Here is a 14,486-nt window from a genome sequence, read left to right as displayed (position 1 = left end):
TCTCCGAGGCTGCATGAGTAATACATGACGGCCATAGGGGCAATGGCCCCCAACCCAAGGTAATAATATTAATAATACGTCTCTCCAAACCTGCATGAGTAATACATGACAGCCACGGGTGCAATGCCACTGACCCATGGTAATAATATCAATATTACGTCTCTCCAAATCTGCATGAGTAATACATGACAGCCATAGTTGCAATGCCCCTGGCCCTTGGCAATAATATTAATAATATGTCTCTGCAAAGCTGCATGAGTAATACATGCCAGCCATAGGTTCAATGCCCGAGCCCTTGGTAATAATATTAATAATACGTCTCTCCAAAGCTGCATGAGTAATACATGACGGCCACGGGTGCAATGCCCCTGGACCATGGTAATAATAATTAATAATACATCTCTCTGAGGCTGCATGAGTAATACATGACAGCCATAGGTGCAATGCCCCTGGCCCATGGTAATAATATTAATAATACATCTCACCGAGGCTGCATGAGTAATACATGACGGCCATAGGGGCAATGGCCCCCGGCCCATGGTAATAATATTAATAATACGTCTCTCCAAAGCTGCATGAGTAACACATAACGGCCACAGGTGCAATGCCCCTGGCTCATGGTAATAATATTAATAATACGTCTCTCCATAGCTGCATGAGTAATACATGACGGCCACAGGTGCAATGACCCTGGCCCATGGTAATAATATTAATAATACATCTCTCTGAGGCTGCATGAGTAATACATGACGGCCATAGGGGCAATGGCCCCCGACCCAAGGTAATAATATTAATAATACGTCTCTCCAAAGCTGCATGAGTAATACATGACAGCCACGGGTGCAATGCCACTGACCCATGGTAATAATATCAATAATATGTCTCTGCAAAGCTGCATGAGTAATACATGCCAGCCATAGGTTCAATGCCCCGAGCCCTTGGTAATAATATTAATAATACGTCTCTCCAAAGATGCATGAGTAATACATGCCAGCCATGGGTGCAATGCCCCCAGCTCACGGTAATAATATTAATAATACGTCACTCCAAAGCTGCATGAGTAATACATGACGGCCATAGGTGTAATGCCCCCGGCCCATGGTAATAATATGAATAATACGTCTCTCCAGAGCTGCATGAGTAATACATGACATCCTGACATCCATAGGTGCAATGGCCCGCCCATCGTAATAATATTAATTATGCGTCTCTCCAAAGCTGCATGAGTAATACATGACAGCCATAGGTGCAATGCTCCCGGCCCATGCTAATAATATTAATAATACGCCTCTCCAAAGTTGCATGAGTAATACATGACATCCATGGGTGCAATGCTCCCGGCCCATGGTAATAATATTAATACCACGTCTCTCCAAAGCTTCATGAGTAATACATGCCAGCCATAGGTGCAATGCCCCTGGCCCATGGTAATAATATTAATAATACGTCTCTGCAAAGCTGCATGAGTAATACATGACGGCCACAGGTGCAATGCCACTGACCCATGGTAATAATATTAATAATACGTCTCTCCATAGCTGCATGAGTAATACATGACGGCCATAGGTGCAATGCCCACGGCCCATGGTAATAATATTAATACTACGTCTCTCCAAAGCTGCATGAGTAATACATGACGGCCATAGGGGCAATGGCCCCGACCCATGGTAATAATAATAATAATACGTCTCTCCAAAGCTGCATGAGTAATACATGACGGCCACAGGTGCAATGCCCCCGACCCACGGTAACCATATTAATAATGTGTCTGTCCAAAGATGCATAAGTAATACATGACAGCCACGGGTACGCCACTGACCCATGATAATAATAATAATAATACGCCTCTCCAAAGATGCATGAGTAATACATGACAGCCATAGGTGCAATGCCCACGGCCCATGGTAATAATATTAATACTATGTCTCTCCAAAGCTGCATGAGTAATACATGACAGCTATAGTTGCAATGCCCCTGGCCCTTGGTAATAATATTAATAATACGTCTCTGCAAATCTGCATGAGTAATACATGCCAGCCATAGGTTCAATGCTCCTGGCCCTTGGTAATAATATTAATAATACATCTCTCCAAAGCTGCATGAGTAATACATGACGGCCACAGGTGCAATGACCCTGGCCCATGGTAATAATATGAATAATACGTCTCTCCAAAGCTCCATGAGCAGTACATGGCGGCCACAGGTGCAATGCCCCTGGCCCATGGTAATAATATTACTAATACGTCTCTCCAAAGCTGCATGAGTAATATATGACGGCCACAGGTGCAATGACCCTGGCCCCCGGGAATAATATTAATAATACGTCTCTCCAAGGCTCCATGAGTAATACATGACGACCATAGGGGCAATGGCCCTGGACCATGGTAATAATATTGATAATACCTCTCTCAGAGGCTGCATGAGTAATACATGACGACCATAGGGGCAATGGCCCACGGCCTATGGTAATAATATTAATAACACGTCTCTCCAAAGCTGCATGAGTAATACATGACAGCCACGGGTGCGATGCCCCCGACCCATGGTAACAATATTAATAATTCGTCTGTCCAAAGCTGCATAAGTAATACATGACGGCCACAGGTGCAATGACCCTGGCCCATGGTAATAATATGAATAATACGTCTCTCCAGAGCTGCATGAGTAGTACATGACAGCCACGGGTACAATGCTACTGAGCATGAGTAATAAATGACGGCCATAGCTGCAATGCCCCCGGCCCATGGTAATAATATTAATAATACGTCGCTACAAAGCTGCATGAGTAATACATGACGGCCACGGGGGCAATGTCTCTGGACCATGGTAATGATATTAATAATATGTCTCTCCGAAGCTGAATGAGTAATACATGACGACCACGGGTGCAATGCCCCTGGTAATAATATTAACAATACGTCTCTTCAAAGCTGCATGAGTAATACATGACAGCCATAGGTGTAATGCACCCGGCCCCTGGTAATAATATTAATAATATGTTGCTCCAAAGCTGCATGAGTAATACATGACGGCCACAGGTGCAATGCTTCTGGTCCTTGGTAATAATATTAATAATGCGCCTCTCCAAAGCTGCATGAGTAATACATGACAGCCACGGGTGCAATGCTCCCGGCCCATGGTAATAATATTAATAATACGTCTCTCCAAAGCTGCATGAGTAATACATGACGGCAATAGGGGCAATGGCCCCCGACCCATGGTAATAATATTAATAATACGTATCTCCAAAGCTGCATGAGTAATACATGACGGCCACAGGTGCAATGCCCCTGGCCCATGGTAATAATATTAATAATACGTCTCTCCAAAGCTGCATGAGTAATACATGACGGCCACAGGTGCAATGACCCTGGGCCATGGTAATAATATTAATAATACGTCTCTCCAAAGCTGCATGAGTAATATATGACAGCCACGGGTGCAATGCCCCCGGTAATAATATTAATACTACGTCTCTCCAAAGCTGCATGAGTAATACATGACAGCCATAGGTGCAATACCCCCGGTAATAATATTAATACTACGTCTCTCCAAAGCTGCATGAGTAATAAATGACAGACATAGTTCCAATGCCTGTGGCCCTTGGAAATAATATTAAGAAAACGTCTCTGCAAAGCTGCATGAGTAATACATGCCAGCCATAGGTTCAATGCCATTGGCCCTTGGTAATAATATTATAATACGTCTCTCCAAAGCTGCATGAGTAATACATGACGGCCACAGGTGCAATGACCCTGGCCCATGGTAATAATATGAATAATACGTCTCTCCAGAGCTGCATGAGTAGTACATGACGGCTACAGGTGCAATGCCCCTGGCCCATGGTAATAATATTAATAATACAGCTCTCCAAGGCTCCATGAGTAATACATGAAATCCATAGGTGCAATGCCCCTGGCCCATGGTAATAATAATAATAATACGTCTCTCCGAGGCTGCATGAGTAATACATGACGGCCATAGGGGCAATGGCCCCCGGCCCATGGTAATAATATTAATAATACGTCTCTCCAAAGCTGCATGAGTAATACATGACATCCATAGGTGCAATGACCCTCGCCCATGGTAATAATATTAATAATACACCTCTCCAAAGCTGCATGAGTAATACATGAAGGCCATCGGTGCAATGCCCCCAGCTCATGGTAATAATATTAATAATATGTCTCTCCAAAGCTGCATGAGTAAAACATGACATCCATAAGTGCAATGCCCGCCGGACCATGGTAATAATATAAATAATACATCTGTGCAAAGCTGCATGAGTAATACAAGACAGCCATAGGTGCAATGCCCGCCGGACCATGGTAATAATATGAATAATACATCTGTCCAAAGCTGCATGAGTAATACATGACAGCCATAGGTGCAATGCCCCTGGCACATGGTAATAATATTAATAATACATCTCTCCAAAGCTGCATGAGTAATAAATGACAGCCATAGGTGCAAGGTCCCCGGCCCATGGTAATAATATTAATAATACGTCGCTCCAAAGCTGCATGAGTAATACATGAGGCCACGGGGGCATTGTCCCTGGACCATGGTAATAATATTAATAATACGTCTCTTCAAAGCTGCATGAGTAATACATGACGGCCACGGGTGCAATGCTTCTGGCCCTTGGTAATAATATTAATAACACATCTCTCCAAAGCTGCATGAGTAATACATGACGGCCACAGGTGCAATGCCCCTGGCCCATGGTAATAATATTAATAATACGTCTCTTCAAAGCTGCATGAGTAATACATGACAGCCATAGGTGCAATGCCCTCGGCCCATTGTAATAATATTAATAATACGCCTCTCCAAAGCTGCATGAGTAATACATGACAGCCACGGGTGCAATGCTCCCGGCCCATGGTAATAATTTTAATAGTACGTCTCTCCAAAGCTGCATGAGTAATACATGATGGCCACGGGTGCAATGCCCCTGGCCAATGGTAATAATATTAATAATACGTCTCTCCAAGGCTGCATGAGTAATACATGACGGCCATAGGGGCAACGGCCCCCGACCCATGGTAATAATATTAATAATACGTCTATCCAAAGCTGCATGAGTAACACATGACGGCCATAGGTGCAATGCCCCTGGCCCATGGTAATAATATTAATAATACGTCTCTCCATAGCTGCATGAGTAATACATGACGGCCATAGGTGCAATGCCCCCAGCCCATTGTAATAATATTAATAATACGTCTCTCCAAAGCTGCATGAGTAATACATGACAGCCACGGGTGCAATGCCCCTGGCCCATGGTAATAATATTAATAATACATCTCTCCGAGGCTGCATGAGTAATACATAACGGCCATAGGGGCAATGGCCCCCGACCCAAGGTAATAATATTAATAATACGTCTCTCCAAAGCTGCATGAGTAATACATGACAGCCACGGGTGCAATGCCACTGACCCATGGTAATAACATTAATAATACGTCTCTCCAAATCTGCATAGAGTAATACATGACAGCCGTAGGTGCAATGTCCCCGGCCCATGGTAATAATATTAATACTACGTCTCTCCAAAGCTGCATGAGTAATAAATGACGGCCATAGGTGTAATGCCCCTGGCCCATGGTAATAATATGAATAATACGTCTCTCCAAAGCTGCATGAGTAATACATGACATCCATAGGTGCAATGGCCCGCCCATCGTAATAATATTAATTATGCGTCTCTCCAAAGCTGCATGAGTAATACATGACATCCATAGGTGCAATGGCCCGCCCATCGTAATAATATTAATTATGCGTCTCTCCAAAGCTGCATGAGTAATACATGACAGCCATAGGTGCAGTGCTCCTGGCCCATGGTAATAATAATAATAATACGTCTCTCCAAAGTTGCATGAGTAATACATGATGGCCACGGGTGCAATGCCCCTGGCCCCTGGCCCATGGTAATAATATTAATAATACGTCTCTCCAAAGCTGCATGAGTAATACATGACAGCCATAGGTGCAATGCCCCCGGCCCATGGTAATAATATTAATAATACGTCTCTCCAAAGCTGCATGAGTAACACATGACGGCCACAGGTGCAATGCCCCTGGCTCATGGTAATAATATTAATAATACGTCTCTCCATAGCTGCATGAGTAATACATGACGGCCACCGGTGCAATGACCCTGGCCCATGGTAATAATACTAATAATACATCTCTCCGAGGCTGGATGAGTAATACATGACGGCCATAGGGGCAATGGCCCCCGACCCAAGGTAATAATATTAATAATACGTCTCTCCAAAGCTGCATGAGTAATACATGACAGCCACGGGTGCAATGCCACTGACCCATGGTAATAATATTAATAATACGTCTCTCCAAATCTGCATGAGTAATACATGACAGCCATAGGTGCAATGCCCCCGGCCCATGGTAATAATTTTAATACTATGTCTCTCCAAAGCTGCATAAGTAATACATGACAGCCATAGTTGCAATGCCCCTGGCCCTTGTCAATAATATTAATAATACGTCTCTGCAAAGCTGCATGAGTAATACATGCCAGCCATAGTTTCAATGCCCCTAGCCCTTGGTAATAATATTAATAATACGTCTCTCCAAAGCTGCATGAGTAATACATGACGGCCACGGGTGCAATGCCCCTGGACCATGGTAATAATAATTAATAATACATCTCTCCGAGGCTGCATGAGTAATACATGACAACCAAAGGTGCAATGCCCCTGGCCCATGGTAATAATAATATTAATACATCTCTCCAAGGCTGCATGAGTAATACATGACGGCCATGGGGGCAATGGCACCCGACCCATGGTAATAATATTAATAATACGTCTCTCCAAAGCTGCATGAGTAACACATGACGGCCACAGGTGCAATGCCCCTGGCTCATGGTAATAATATTAATAATACGTCTCTCCATAGCTGCATGAGTAATACATGACGGCCACAGGTGCAATGACCCTGGCCCATGGTAATAATATTAATAATACATCTCTCCGAGGCTGCATGAGTAATACATGACGGCCATAGGGGCAATGGCCCCCGACCCAAGGTAATAATATTAATAATACGTCTCTCCAAAGCTGCATGAGTAATACATGACAGCCACGGGTGCAATGCCACTGACCCATGGTAATAATATCAATAATACGTCTCTCCAAATCTGCATGAGTAATACATGACAGCCATAGTTGCAATGCCCCTGGCCCTTGGCAATAATATTAATAATATGTCTCTGCAAAGCTGCATGAGTAATACATGCCAGCCATAGGTTCAATGCCCCGAGCCCTTGGTAATAATATTAATAATACGTCTCTCCAAAGATGCATGAGTAATACATGCCAGCCATGGGTGCATTGCCCCCAGCTCACGGTAATAATATTAATAATACGTCACTCCAAAGCTGCATGAGTAATACATGACGGCCATAGGTGTAATGCCCCCGGCCCATGGTAATAATATGAATAATACGTCTCTCCAAAGCTGCATGAGTAATACATGACATCCTGACATCCATAGGTGCAATGGCCCGCGCATCGTAATAATATTAATTATGCGTCTCTCCAAAGCTGCATGAGTAATACATGACAGCCACGGGTGCAATCCTCCCGGCCCATGGTAATAATATTAATAGTACGTCTCTCCAAAGCTGCATGAGTAATACATGATGGCCACGGGTGTAATGCCCCTGGCCAATGGTAATAATATTAATAATATGTCTCTCCAAAGCTGCATGAGTAATATATGACGGTCAAAGGTGCAATGCCCCTGGCCCATGGTAATAATAATAATAATACATCTCTCCAAGGCTGCATGAGTAATACATGATGGCCATAGGGGCAATGGCCCCCGACCCATGGTAATAATATTAATAATACGTCTCTCCAAAGCTGCATGAGTAACACATGACGGCCACAGGTGCAATGCCCCTGGCCCATGGTAATAATATTAATAATACGTCTCTCCATAGCTGCATGAGTAATACATGACGGCCACAGGTGCAATGACCCTGGCCCATGGTAATAATATTAATAATACGTCTCTCCAAAGCTGCATGAGTAGTACATGACGGCTATAGGTGCAATGCCCCTGGCCCATGGTAATAATATTAATAATACAGCTCTCCAAGGCTCCATGAGTAATACATGAAATCCATAGGTGCAATGCCCCTGGCCCATGGTAATAATATTAATAATACGTTTCTCCAAATCTGCATGAGTAATACATGACAGCCACGGGTGCAATGCCACTGACCCATGGTAATAATATTAATAATACGTCTCTCCAAATCTGCATGAGTAATACATGACAGCCATAGGTGCAATGCCCCCGGCCCATGGTAATAATATTAATACTACGTCTCTCCAAAGCTGCATGAGTAATACATGACAGCCATAGTTGCAATGCCCCTGGCCCTTGGCAATAATATTAATAATATGTCTCTGCAAAGCTGCATGAGTAATACATGCCAGCCATAGTTTCAATGCTCCTAGCCCTTGGTAATAATATTAATAATACGTCTCTCCAAAGCTGCATGAGTAATACATGACGGCCACGGGTGCAATGCCCCTGGACCATGGTAATAATAATTAATAATACATCTCTCCGAGGCTGCATGAGTAATACATGACAGCCATAGGTGCAATGCCCCTGGCCCATGGTAATAATAATATTAATACATCTCTCCAAGGCTGCATGAGTAATACATGACGGCCATAGGGGCAATGGCCCCCGACCCATGGTAATAATATTAATAATACGTCTCTCCAAAGCTGCATGAGTAACACATGACGGCCACAGGTGCAATGCCCCTGGCTCATGGTAATAATATTAAAAATACGTCTCTCCATAGCTGCATGAGTAATACATGACGGCCACAGGTGCAATGACCCTGGCCCATGGTAATAATATTAATAATATATCTCCCCGAGGCTGCATGAGTAATACATGACGGCCATAGGGGCAATGGCCCCCAACCCAAGGTAATAATATTAATAATACGTCTCTCCAAAGCTGCATGAGTAATACATGACAGCCACGGGTGCAATGCCACTGACCCATGGTAATAATATCAATAATACGTCTCTCCAAATCTGCATGAGTAATACATGGCAGCCATAGGTTCAATGCCCCGAGCCCTTGGTAATAATATTAATAATACGTCTCTCCAAAGCTGCATGAGTAATACATGACGGCCACGGGTGCAATGCCCCTGGACCATGGTAATAATAATTAATAATACATCTCTCTGAGGCTGCATGAGTAATACATGACAGCCATAGGTGCAATGCCCCTGGCCCATGGTAATAATATTAATAATACATCTCACCGAGGCTGCATGAGTAATACATGACGGCCATAGGGGCGATGGCCCCCAGCCCATGGTAATAATATTAATAATACGTCTCTCCAAAGCTGCATGAGTAACACATGACGGCCACAGGTGCAATGCCCCTGGCTCATGGTAATAATATTAATAATACGTCTCTCCATAGCTGCATGAGTAATACATGACGGCCACAGGTGCAATGACCCTGGCCCATGGTAATAATATTAATAATACATCTCTCCGAGGCTGCATGAGTAATACATGACGGCCATAGGGGCAATGGCCCCCGACCCAAGGTAATAATATTAATAATACGTCTCTCCAAAGCTGCATGAGTAATACATGACAGCCACGGGTGCAATGCCACTGACCCATGGTAATAATATCAATAATACGTCTCTCCAAATCTGCATGAGTAATACATGACAGCCATAGTTGCAATGCCCCTGGCCCTTGGCAATAATATTAATAATATGTCTCTGCAAAGCTGCATGAGTAATACATGCCAGCCATAGGTTCGATGCCCCGAGCCCTTGGTAATAATATTAATAATACGTCACTCCAAAGCTGCATGAGTAATACATGACGGCCATAGGTGTAATGCCCCCGGCCCATGGTAATAATATGAACAATACGTCTCTCCAAAGCTGCATGAGTAATACATGACATCCTGACATCCATAGGTGCAATGGCCCGCCCATCGTAATAATATTAATTATGCGTCTCTCCAAAGCTGCATGAGTAATACATGACAGCCATAGGTGCAATGCTCCCGGCCCATGCTAATAATATTAATAATACGCCTCTCCAAAGTTGCATGAGTAATACATGACATCCATGGGTGCAATGCTCCCGGCCCATGGTAATAATATTAATAATACGTCTCTCCAAAGCTGCATGAGTAATACATGATGGCCACGGGTGCAATGCCCCTGGCCCATGGTAATAATATTAATAATACGTCTCTCCAAAGCTGCATGAGTAATACATGACAGCCATAGGTGCAATGCCCCCGGCCCATGGTAATAATATTAATACCACGTCTCTCCAAAGCTTCATGAGTAATACATGCCAGCCATAGGTGCAATGCCCCTGGCCCATGGTAATAATATTAATAATACGTCTCTGCAAAGCTGCATGAGTAATACATGCCAGCCATAGGTGCAATGCCCCTGGCCCTTGGTAATAATATTAATAATAGGTCTCTCCAAAGCTGCATGGGTAATACATGACGGCCACAGGTGCAATGACCCTGGCCCATGGTAATAATATGAATAATACATGACAGCCACGGGTGCAATGCCACTGACCCATGGTAATAATATTAATAATACGTCTCTCCATAGCTGCATGAGTAATACATGACGGCCATAGGTGCAATGCCCACGGCCCATGGTAATAATATTAATAATACGTAGCTCCAAAGCTGCATGAGTAATACATGACAGCCATAGGTGCAATGATCCCGGCCCATGGTAATAATATTAATAATACATCTCTCCGAGGCTGCATGAGTAATACATGACAGCCACGGGTGCGATGTTCCCGGCTCATGGTAATAATAATTAATACTACGTCTCTCCAAAGCTGCATGAGTAATACATGACGGCCATAGGGGCAATGGCCCCGACCCATGGTAATTATAATAATAATACGTCTCTCCAAAGCTGCATGAGTAATACATGACGGCCACAGGTGCAATGCCTCCGACCCACGGTAACCATATTAATAATGCGTCTGTCCAAAGATGCATAAGTAATACATGACAGCCACGGGTACGCCACTGACCCATGATAATAATATTAATAATACTCCTCTCCAAAGATGCATGAGTAATACATGACAGCCATAGGTGCAATGCCCACGGCCCATGGTAATAATATTAATACTATGTCTCTCCAAAGCTGCATGAGTAATACATGACAGCTATAGTTGCAATGCCCCTGGCCCTTGGTAATAATATTAATAATACGTCTCTGCAAAGCTGCATGAGTAATACATGCCAGCCATAGGTTCAATGCCCCTGGCCCTTGGTAATAATATTAATAATACATCTCTCCAAAGCTGCATGAGTAATACATGACGGCCACAGGTGCAATGCCCCTGGCCCATGGTAATAATATTAATAATACGTCTCTCCAAGGCTCCATGAGTAATACATGACGACCATAGGGGCAATGGCCCTGGACCATGGTAATAATATTGATAATACCTCGCTCAGAGGCTGCATGAGTAATACATGACGACCATAGGGGCAATGGCCCCGGCCTATGGTAATAATATTAATAATACGTCTCTCCAAAGCTGCATGAGTAATACATGACAGCAACGGGTGCGATGCCCCCGACCCATGGTAACAATATTAATAATGCGTCTGTCCAAAGCTGCATGAGTAATACATGACAGCCACGGGTACGCCACTGACCCATGATATTAATATTAATAATACGCCTCTCCAAAGATGCATGAGTAATACATGACAGCCACAGGTGCAATGCTACTGAGCATAAGTAATGAATGACGGCCATAGCTGCAATGCCCCCGGCCCCCGGTAATAATATTAATAATACGTCTCTCCAAGGCTGCATGAGTAATACATGACATCCATAGGTGCAATGCCCCTGGACCATGGTAATAATATTGATAATACCTCTCTCAGAGGCTGCATGAGTAATACATGACGACCATAGGGGCAATGGCCCCCGGCCCATGGTAACAATATTAATAATGCGTCTGTCCAAAGCTGCATAAGTAATACATGACAGCCACGGCTACAATGCTACTGAGCATGAGTAATAAATGACGGCCATAGCTGCAATGCCCCCGGCCCATGGTAATAATATTAATAATACGTCGCTACAAAGCTGCATGAGTAATACATGACGGCCACGGGGGCAATGTCTCTGGACCATGGTAATGATATTAATAATATGTCTCTCCGAAGCTGAATGAGTAATACATGACGACCACGGGTGCAATGCCCCTGGTAATAATATTAATAATACGTCTCTTCAAAACTGCATGAGTAATACATGACAGCCATAGGTGTAATGCCCCCGGCCCCTGGTAATAATATTAATAATATGTTGCTCCAAAGCTGCATGAGTAATACATGACGGCCACAGGTGCAATGCTTCTGGCCCTTGGTAATAATATTAATAATACGCCTCTCCAAAGCTGCATGAGTAATACATGACAGCCACGGGTGCAATGCTCCCGGCCCATGGTAATAATATTAATAATACGTCTCTCCAAAGCTGCATGAGTAATACATGACGGCAATAGGGGCAATGGCCCCCGACCCATGGTAACAATATTAATAATACGTCTCTCCAAAGCTGCATGAGTAATACATGACGGCCACAGGTGCAATGCCCCTGGCCCATGGTAATAAAATTAATAATACGTCTCTCCAAAGCTGCATGAGTAATACATGACGGCCACAGGTGCAATGACCCTGGGCCATGGTAATAATATTGATAATAAGTCTCTCCAAAGCTGCATGAGTAATATATGACAGCCACGGGTGCAATGCCCCCGGTAATAATTTTAATACTACGTCTCTCCAAAGCTGCATGAGTAATACATGACAGCCATAGGTGCAATACCCCCGGTAATAATATTAATACTACGTCTCTCCAAAGCTGCATGAGTAATAAATGACAGACATAGTTCCAATGCCTGTGGCCCTTGGAAATAATATTAAGAAAACGTCTCTGCAAAGCTGCATGAGTAATACATGCCAGCCATAGGTTCAATGCCATTGGCCCTTGGTAATAATATTATAATACGTCTCTCCAAAGCTGCATGAGTAATACATGACGGCCACAGGTGCAATGACCCTGGCCCATGGTAATAATATGAATAATACGTCTCTCCAGAGCTGCATGAGTAGTACATGACGGCTACAGGTGCAATGGCCCCCGGCCCATGGTAATAATATTAATAATACAGCTCTCCAAGGCTCCATGAGTAATACATAAAATCCATAGGTGCAATGCCCCTGGCCCATGGTAATAATAATAATAATACGTCTCTCCGAGGCTGCATGAGTAATACATGACGGCCATAGGGGCAATGGCCCCCGGCCCATGGTAATAATATTAATAATACGTCTCTCCAAAGCTGCATGAGTAATACATGACATCCATAGGTGCAATGACCCTCGCCCATGGTAATAATATTAATAATACACCTCTCCAAAGCTGCATGAGTAATACATGAGATCCATAAGTGCAATGCCCGCCGGACCATGGTAATAATATGAATAATACATCTGTGCAAAGCTGCATGAGTAATACAAGACAGCCATAGGTGCAATGCCCGCCGGACCATGGTAATAATATGAATAATACATCTGTCCAAAGCTGCATGAGTAATACATGACAGCCATAGGTGCAATGCCCCTGGCACATGGTAATAATATTAATAATACATCTCTCCAAAGCTGCATGAATAATAAATGACAGCCATAGGTGCAAGGTCCCCGGCCCATGGTAATAATATTAATAATACGTCGCTCCAAAGCTGCATGAGTAATACATGACAGCCATAGGTGCAATGCCCTCGGCCCATTGTAATAATATTAATAATACGCCTCTCCAAAGCTGCATGAGTAATACATGACAGCCACGGGTGCAATGCTTCTGGCCCATGGTAATAATATTAATAATACGTCTCTTCAAAGCTGCATGAGTAATACATGACAGCCAGAGGTGCAATGCCCTCGGCCCATTGTAATAATATTAATAATACGCCTCTCCAAAGCTGCATGAGTAATACATGACAGCCACGGGTGCAATGCTCCCGGCCCATGGTAATAATTTTAATAGTACGTCTCTCCAAAGCTGCATGAGTAATACATGATGGCCACGGGTGCAATGCCCCTGGCCAATGGTAATAATATTAATAATACGTCTCTCTAAAGCTGCATGAGTAATATATGACGGTCAAAGGTGCAATGCCCCTGGCCCATGGTAATAATAATAATAATACATCTCTCCAAGGCTGCATGAGTAATACATGACGGCCATAGGGGCAACGGCCCCCGACCCATGGTAATAATATTAATAATACGTCTCTCCAAAGCTGCATGAGTAACACATGACGGCCATAGGTGCAATGCCCCTGGCCCATGGTAATAATATTAATA

The 14,486-nt window shown here is 43.7% G+C and overlaps 1 protein-coding gene across 1 annotated transcript in view; it reads right to left on the bottom strand.

Annotated features, from left to right (window-relative positions):
- Positions 1 to 14,486, bottom strand: part of LOC146869329 (2',3'-cyclic-nucleotide 3'-phosphodiesterase-like) — a 244,517-nt gene that overhangs the window by 123,491 nt on the left and 106,540 nt on the right. The gene's annotated exons all lie outside the window — the stretch shown is intronic.

Source organism: Triturus cristatus, chromosome 1_1 (genome assembly GCF_964204655.1).
Source record: "Triturus cristatus chromosome 1_1, aTriCri1.1, whole genome shotgun sequence".
Classification (NCBI taxonomy): Eukaryota; Metazoa; Chordata; class Amphibia; order Caudata; family Salamandridae; genus Triturus; species Triturus cristatus.
This window is presented reverse-complemented; position numbering and strand designations above follow the sequence as displayed.